We start from the raw sequence: 9532 nt of genomic DNA on the forward strand, positions 1-9532 counted from the left end.
TTTTGGAAATAAGTAATAAAGAATGTGAACTCATTGCTGTTGATATCATTTATAGCCTCTAAGGACTCTAGATTGAAAACCACACAAAACACAAAATAGAGTAGACTTGAGGGAACTGATCCAGGCCCCGGCCCATAGCCCACTTTGCTGGATTTTTCTGTTGTAAGTGTTTCTTGTAATATTTAAACCATAGTGTGTAAGGATTTCTGTCACTTGCAACTGAACACACACTCCTCGTTTTCCCCTTATATTCTATATCCCCTTGTTCTCCACCATTCTGTAATCATATCTCATATGATATGATTGCATTTGTATAGATGATTCTTTTATACCCCTGTATAACAACTGTCTCCTCATTCTTGAGTCCAGCACTTCTAGCTTGTGGCCAGAGAACTGTACTTGAACGATTTATGAGACTTTATTCTTAGACTAGTTAGTGCCAACATTTTTCAACATTACACAAGTAAATTAACTTGACTCCATTACCATCCATCTGATTATTTGGTAGCCCAAGTTTGATTCTCTCCTTCATTGCCCACAGCTACGAACTACCATGACCTCATCAGCTGCTGCGACCTGTCTCAGTGCTGTGGTTCTCAGAGTGTGGTTCATATGGATGGTTCTGGAAACTGAGGGATGATTTTCTTTCCTATAATATCAACCAATATTTTTTGTTCCCTTTTTGAGACGAAGTCTAATGTAGCTTAGCCTAATCTTGAACTTGGTATGTTTGAAGCTGGCTTAAAACGCCTGATCCTCCTGCCTCCACCTCCCAAGTGCTGGAATCACCATGACTGGCTTTACAACACCAATATTTAGGGGAACTCTGAGTTATATAGCTATTTGTTTTGGATTGTGAATGAGTGTATAGATCAAAGTTGATATCAAATGTCTTCCCCCATCACTCTCTGTTTGTTTATTTGATTGATTGATTATCTCTCACTGAACCTAGAGCTCATTGGCTGGACTGGCTGGCCAATAAATTTCAATGATCTACTTGCCCCTCTCTTGCCTAGCACCAGTTACAGACATGTGCCAACAAACCTTGCTAATAACGTGGGTGTTGGGGATTGAATTCAGGTCCTCATGCTTATTCAGTGGGCATGTTACTAAACCCTGTCCCCAGGCAAGTTTGTAGTTTATTGAGGAAAATGGGAAGAAAGCAAAGGATTGAGAAGCCCGTGGGCCAGGGTTCTGGGCCGGGTCTTTCATTAGCTGGCTTCGTGATCTTGAACAAGTCTTTTAATTTCCCTGGAATCTAAAACTTATTTATCAGGGAACAAGTGAGTTAGGTTGTAGTATTGTTTGAGGTGTGGTCTTCAGAACACTTGTGTTGGATTCTCCCTGAGTGACTTTAAAAGATACAAAGTCCCTGCTCAGAAGCCAGCATTATTCAAAAAGGATCTTTGGAGCCTGAGGGTCTGCAGTTGAACAAGCTCCTCAGGTGACTCTTACTCCCAGGTTGAAAACCTCCAGAATGTTCCCTTGCTTCTTTCTGTTCTAAGACACGGGGGCTAGTGGGTTAAATGATAGTTTGAGTTAGCTAGAAGCAGCAAGGAATGTGGATAAGTGAGCAGAGAGCGTGCTTTACCTCAGCAGAATGTCTCTGGAGAAGAGAGTCCTTCTCGCCCATAGCCAGGTTGCTGGGCCACAGTCCTGGGGCCAGGTGCGGCACACCCCTGACCCTTGCCACCTCCTTCTTTCTCTCTCCTACCCCATGGTCTCTCTCCTGGTCTTCTGCTTGCTTTTCCCCCCATCTTACCTACCCAATTATTTTTGTCTCCCTCCCCTTCTCCCTCCCTTCTTTCTTTCATTTTCCCAAATCCCATCGCTACTTGGGCAAATACATCATTATGAATACATTCATTTGCACTTACCTAATATACTTCTCTTCCACGAAGTCTTTCCGGCTCCCTCAATCAGATGTAAACATTTCCTGCTCAGAACTCTCACGGCACTCTGAATTTCTCTTATGCCATTAATCATGTTTTGCCATGCAGTATTTCTAGAGCTGCTCTATTGTATGCCCCTGAGGAACAGAGGATATTGTCTTCATCTGTGTGCTGCTTTCTCTAGGGCCTAGCACGGTGCCCTGTACATGATGATGATACTTTACATCTATTTAATGTATATTAATCTGAGAAGTACTTGCATAAGTATCAGAACACTGACCCGAAGACGCGCTTTCTAAGTGGACTGATGAACAAATTCTTCCCTCTTCTGCCCTGTGTCCAGCAGGCAGGACTGTACAGAGGCAAGGACACTGACCTTGGAGTTAACAGGACTGAATTGGAAACCTTGTTCTCCTGTGTAAAAGCTGGTGGTATTGGCAAATTGTTTAACTTTTCAGAACCATGATTTATGTACAGGGTTGTCACGAAATACCTTCTTTTCAGGGTTGGCGCTATTTAACTGCAATTACGTGGAAACATCTGGCACCTAGAAGATAATTTTAAAGTACTTGTTAAATAGAATTATTCCTTTCTCCCAAACCTTCACCTCCATTATGATGTACCTTACAGACAAACACTGGCCTTACTAATTCTTTCTCTCCAGAATTTTCACACTGTGTCTTGGTACACTGGATGAACACTGTGTAGAATACATTTTGTGGACTCAAAAATAGCCAATGTCACAAGGTGAAACAAATATGAAAAGCATTTGAACTGAAATGAACAAACCGTATTTGTCAGGATTCTTTGTTGCAAGCTCCACACATTCGATTTCAACAAGCTTATAAGAAAAAAGGAAAGAATTATTTACCCCCATAATTGGGAAGAACTGGGCAGATCTGACTTAAAGCATGGCTACATTCGGGGTTAAAATACTGAAGTAAGGACGCTTTCTGTTCCTAGCTCTGGGCCTTGCCTCTGTGGTTTTATTCTCAGCTAGTGGGAAGGATGTATGCTGGCTTATAAGCCTAAAGGGAAAAGTCTTTTTTGTCTTTGTGTCTATGTGCAAATACTATTGACCTGCTTGGGCACTGTGCCTACATTTAAGCTAGTCGGTGGGTACAAAGGATACAGTACTGTGGTGGATTCTGACAGGGCCCCATGCCTGCTCTATAGAGGCCAGTGGAAAGATGTAGGGGCACACAGCCCCTTAGACCTTAAGAAACAAAGAAATAGTCTCTCCCATAGGAAGGGTGCTGGCAGACAAAAGTAACTTGTGTGCACAAGCAGAAACTAGCACTTTTCCTATCAGATTCTTGTATTAGTTAGCTTGAGTTGCTATTAAAAAAATGCCTATAAGGCTGGGCGGTGGTGGCGCACACCTTTAATCCCAGCACTTGGGAGGCTGAGGCAGGCAGATCTTTGTGAGTTCTAGACCAGCCTGGGCTACAGAGTGAGTTCCAGGAAAGGTGCAAAGCTACAGAGAGAAACCCTGTCTCAAAAACCATAAAAAAAAAAAAAAAAAAAAAGTAAGGACCAGCAAGATGGCTCAGTGGAAAAAGCCATTTGCTGCCAAGCCTGATGACCTGAGTTTGATCCCTAGGACCTACATGGTGGATGGGGAAAGTTGACTCAATTATCAGTGGTGCACACCTTTCATCCTAGTGCTTAATTACCTTATAAAGAGAAACACTTATCTGGCTTCTGGTTCTTTAGGTGATCCATGGTGATCTCATGGTTTTTGTTTTTGGCTTCTGGAAAGAGGTGTCAGATGGCAAAGACGGGGTGCATTTTACATTTTGAACAAGAAAGTAGAGGAAGAAATCGTGGTGTCACAATCCCTTTATAGGCCATACCTCTACTGACCCAAGGTCCTCTCATTAAGCCCCATCTCCTAAAGGTGCCACCACTACTCAATAACACCATCTGGGGGACCATGGCCTTCAACACTGGAGGCTTCGGAGATGTTCAGCAAATAAAATGCAGCAATGCCCGGTGTGTAAAGTTGCCCACCTGGTGTTTTTAAAGGGCCCATCTCGTTTACTGTGTATTCATTCACTGCTATCAGAGGAAACAAATTGTTCTGAAAGTCTCCTGCTTTTGAATGTCCTGGTGCCAAGGGACAAAATACAGGCTTCCACCTACAGCGTTTCTGTTCAAGAAGGCTCGAACACCTGTTCTGTACACTAAGGAATGGTCTCAGTTCCAGGGTATCATGTATTTGGCACAAAGTGGTCTATTGGCTGCACTGGCCTCTTTTAGATGAGATCACAGGATCAGGCTTTCAGATGAAAGATCATGCAAAGCCAGCTCCTTCGGGCGCTTGGGCATACTTCTCACACAAGGAACGAGGGAAAAGTCAGGGCTTTATTGCTATATTAGTCAGGGTTCTCAAAAGGGACAGAACTGATATTAAAAGGAGATTTATTAGACTGACTTACAAGATATAGTCTGGGTAGTCCAACAATGCCTGTCTTACAATGGAAAGGCTAAGGATCCAGTAGTTGTTCAGTCTGCAAGGCTGGATGTCTCTGCAGTCCCAGGCTGGTGCTGCAGTGTGGGACTCCTGGAGAGCTTTCACACTGGATCCCAAAGAAGTTAGATTTAATACCAACCACAGCAATAGGGTAGATGAATTCCAATGAGAGTAAGGACAAGTAGGCAAAGAACAAAAGCTTCCTTTTTCCATGTCCTTTTACACAGGCTGCCCAATAGAAGGTGTAGCCCAGATTTAGGGTAGGTCTTCCCACTTCAAATAATCCGATTAAATCCTTTGCAGACATATACAACAGCTTGAGTTTTAGTTGATTCCAGATGTTTACATTTTTAACACACACACACACACACACACACACACACACACACACACACTAAAAACAAACAACAGCAAAAATCCCACCTGTCAATTATGGTAAAATACACTCAATATAACATTTATCATCATAATAAGTGTAGAGGTTCAATTCATCTATATTACTATGTAGCCAATCTCTAGAATATTTTCACCTTGTAAAACTGAAACCCTACACTCATGAAATACCAATTCCTCATTCCTTTCTTCCCCAACCCCTGGTACTCACCATGCTCTATGAAAAGTGGCTATTATGGTTACCTCCTATGAGTGGAAGCATGTGGGACATGTCCTTTTCACTTAGCATAATATCCTCAAGGCTCATCCTTGTTGTAGCATATGTCAGAATTTTCTTTCTTCTTAAGGCTGAATGACGCCCTATTGTTTGTGTACACTGCATTTGCTCATCCATTCATCCAGGGGTAGATACTGGATAGCTCCCATTTCCTGGGTGTTGTGAATGTACTGTAAACATGGTGCAGAAGATCAGTTTTGATGGCAGCAGCCTGGATATTCTGGGACTCTTGGCCAGATTCAGATGAGACAGGGTCCCAGTAGGGCCTTGAACAGATTAGCTCTGAGTTAGAAGGGACAGCACAGGGATGCCTTCTTCTAGACTAGGCTGGACTTAGGAGGATGGGATGACTTCCTGAGGCTGAGAAAATGTCCACACACGAGGGAGAGGATCCAAAGGAAGGAGAATGCCAGGCTTCATCTGGTTCACATTTGGGCAGCTGCTGGCCGCAATTTCACACTTTGTTGACTCATTTTCAGAACTCTTGTCAGGTTGTTAGTGGTAACTTCCAAACTATCGCGTTGGACTAATTACTTTAGGAGAGATGTGCACTGTTCTTTGAGACCTCGGCCCCTCCACTTCCGTTCTCTGCTGAGCATTCTGCCGGAGCTCTCCCTGGAACCAGTGCTAGCCCCCAAGAGAGCCTGACTTGCCTGCCCCACCATTTCCCAACCCTACTTGCTCTTCTCTTTGTCAGCATTGCCCGCAGCCGACTTCCTGGTTCATCTGTTTATCTTTTGTCTACACTAAACTGAGGTGAGAAGCCAGCTTTATCTAAGTGGTCAACTGCGCCCCACACTGAAGAATTTGATGTTCAGTGTGCTGGCTTTGAAGGCAGGAAAGGACAGTGACACGGATTGAACTGAGGAATGCTTAGTGGTACTCAGCATAAGCAGCCTGTTAGCTGGAGGCTGAGCCAAATAGGAGTCGAGTATCTGGGGGCCTTTGAAATGGCTGCTGAAGACAAGGGAATTGTTTGTTGGAACTAGGCGACCCAGGAGCAGGCTTCACGGTGTTGGAGATCAATACTGCTTCTTCTAAGGAAACAAACAGAATCAATGCCAGCTGCCCCAGGTCTCAAACTAGATCTGAAAGCTACAGGCCCATGGATGGAGGCTTCATGCTGACTTTGTAGAATACAACAGTGTGGATTTGTTTGGGGAACTGCGAGAAACATTACTGAATTTCATTGCAACAACCGTACTTGGGCCGCCAGAGGCCTAACACACGAGCGTACTGCAACAGAGGAACATACAACCGAAAGGGTCTTAATATCATGATAGGTATGTTCTGCTCCCCTATCCACAGTGGCATGCTCAAGTTAATATACACCTGTTGGACATAACAGCTTCCGAATGTTCTCACTGCTACCAGGAGCCACCACCAAATAGCCCTGTTGGCTCTCTACATGAAGACTTGCTGTCTTTCTTTGCTTAATCCAATCTAATGCCATTCCAAAAGGACTCCCTTTCTATGGCTTTCTGGTGAGCGGCTCTGGAGGTTTTGTGAGCATGGTTTATTGCTGAATAGCTCAAATTCTTAAAGCTCCAATTCAGTTAAAACCCACTGTGTTTTCACTGTAGGGCAAACCCTAAGTTGTGCGTGCAGAGGGTGTTTCCTTAAGCAGGGCCTCTGTCCTTGTAATTTTTTCCATTGGCCCTGTACTTGCCATCAAGGCATCACAGACCATTCGCTCCGTGCATATGGCAGCGCTCAAAGGCAGCGATTGTCTCCTCCAATCCCTGCTGCTGTTCGTTGTCTCTTTCCTCCAGGAAGTCTTTGAAGTCATTCTAGCTGTTTCTTATGTTTGTTAAGATCCTTTGCTTTCTGGTTAGCCTTTGTCGGTCATGCCCCGCATCATCCACTCTCTTATTAGAGTTCCCACAATGCATTCCATACTTCATCTGTGATTGGAGTGCTGCAGAGTACAAGCTAGCACACGGGGACATTTAGGTGGACCTTTAAAAAATGAGAAAGAGTTCACCTAGTTGATAAGGTACACCAAAGCGTTTCTCAGCAGGGAGAAGTCAGCCAAAGCATGGCTGTGACTTATCTCAGGTGGATTATGTCCATTCTTGTATGAGCCGAGTCATTCATTTTTCATGATTTTAAAAATTATTCTTAGAATTATGAAATCTCAGAGTTACAGACATCTTTGGATGTGTACAAGGCCCTGTCAGATGACTAAAGGACCAGGCTACAAAGTTCTCTGCCCACTCCCCACAAAAAGTGGGTTTTGAGTATCTTCTGAGACAGGGAACGTTGCTCTTTTGAAGCAGATCATTCAATGTTTTTACTTCTCTCTTCGAAAGTTCCTGTGTTTCAGCTGAAGCCTGCTCCATGGCCACGTTAGTCATTTTTCAGAAGTATTGAGCATTTCATTTGCTCAGTGCTATTCCAAGCATTGTGTGTAGCTCTGCAGGGGCACACATGGGGGATCTTGAATGCTCCATAGAGATAATCAAGGAGGAGGAACAGGACAAATAATTGCTGAGTTTTGTCTGCAAAGAACTTATACTGTAGTGGGGGAAACCCAGGGCAAAGAGAGCAAAACAAATATTTTATGGAGACATGAATTAAATACCAAGGGTGTGCAAAGGAAAAGACAGTCAGCTTCTCTGAGGGGAGCAGAGACAACCTGTCCTCTGGTGTATGCAGCAATCAGAGTTACCTCTTTACAAACCAAGTCAGATGACATTACATTCTGGACCTTTCCAGGCTTTCCACCGCATTCGGAAATGAAAGCCAGGCCCTTCAGGACTCCATACAATATGGTGTTTCATGACCTCTCATTGCTCATGTGAACCCTCACATTTTCTTTTCTGCTGACATTGATCTTGATGTCCTGTGAACCTGTTAGTCCCTGATTTGGGATATTTACACTGGTGTTTCCTCTTTAGACCGCTTTTTGGGCTTCTCCATGGCTTGTTCCTTTACATCACTCAACTGTACAAAAGTCCTCCCATGCACCATGACTTGTTCACTTGCAATCCCTCTACTCTGCTGTATGTACCCCATAGTATTCATTACTATCTAAAACTTCCTTATTATTGTCCTATTGAATGTGAGCTCATGAGAGCTTGGAGACTGTCAGTTTTGTTTATGGCTGCATCCTCAGTGCCAAGAACACAGCCTAACACATAACAAACGTAAACATAAACATTGGCAAAATAAATGTATGAGTTAATTTTGATAACCTATTATAAATAATATTTTTTAAAAACTAGCAGCAGGAGACATTAACACCTGATGTACTTTGTAGTTTCTAGACACGAGTCCAATCCTTTTGAAAATGAACCCAAACAGTTTCTCATTTGAAATCCTGTGCTATTTCCTACTTTCTATGATTTCTCAAAGGATTTTAGCCATGGCTCTGAGATTTGCAAGTCTTTCCAGTGTCTAGGAGATTTTCTAGCTAGGCTGAGGTAGCAACAAATTGCACGCGTGAAGGATTCTCATCTAGAATGAGGTTACATTTTCAAGTCAGCATGCAAAGGGAAAATTGACATATCACCAGAATTTCCCTGAATGTCCTAGCATCAAAACAGATAACGGATTCTGTAGTTGCGCACCCAGGGAATTGGTTTGTTTGCATTGGGTGCCCTGTGGTGTGAAAAACAGGGCTCTCCGAATACCAGAATCACTCTCAGCCTAGCTAGGTACTTTTCTTATTGGAGATGCTTGGGAGCTAAGGCTGACGGGACAGCATTGTGTATCCTCTACTGTCGCCATGTAGTTCTGGGCTGGAGCTAAACTGACTGATTTGGAATCCTGCCTCTAACACCTACTGCCCCCATGAGTACAGACTGTTACTCAACTTCTCTGTGTGTCAGTTTCTTTATCTGTGAAGTGGGATAATAATAGTACCTGCCTCAACTGGTTATATTAAATCTAAACTCATTAACCCATATGAGTTCCTTAGACAAGCACCTGTGCGTGCTGAGCATGCCCATCCATATTTGCAAATCATTTTATTATCTCTCATCTCCTGTTCATGCTGAGACGTAGGCTGGGTGGGTGGAGAGGCGGGCAGAATGTGCTAGACTATTTCAGTTGCAATTGCTTGTTCTCTCACCTTCTTTTTCTGTTTCTCTTTCCTCAGATGCCAACGGTAGCGTTTGTCAGATGTGACCTCGCTCCAGCGCTCCTTCTCTGCTGGAACTCTGGGTTCCCTCTATCAATTACCATACAAGCCCTACTTTGTATGCTTTTCTAGAGATAGGTAGAAGTGAAACAACCAAACAAGCGCGCGCGCGCACACACACACACCCACACACCCACACACACACACACACACTTGGGATAATTCGACCTATTCATCCATCCCTCTCACATTCCATTGCCTCCACTAACCATGAGTTTGGCCTCCTCTTGATGACTCCCTCCAAACAAAGCCATTGAGTCCTTTCAGTTGCTTCGAGCTTTTTCTGGAATCCTGCCTTTATTCTCTGGCTTCAGCTTTTTTGATTTTTTTTTTCAGATTCATGTTCTTCC

The sequence above is a fragment of the Peromyscus leucopus genome, chromosome 1 (assembly GCF_004664715.2).
Source record: "Peromyscus leucopus breed LL Stock chromosome 1, UCI_PerLeu_2.1, whole genome shotgun sequence".
In the NCBI taxonomy this organism is placed as follows: domain Eukaryota; kingdom Metazoa; phylum Chordata; class Mammalia; order Rodentia; family Cricetidae; genus Peromyscus; species Peromyscus leucopus.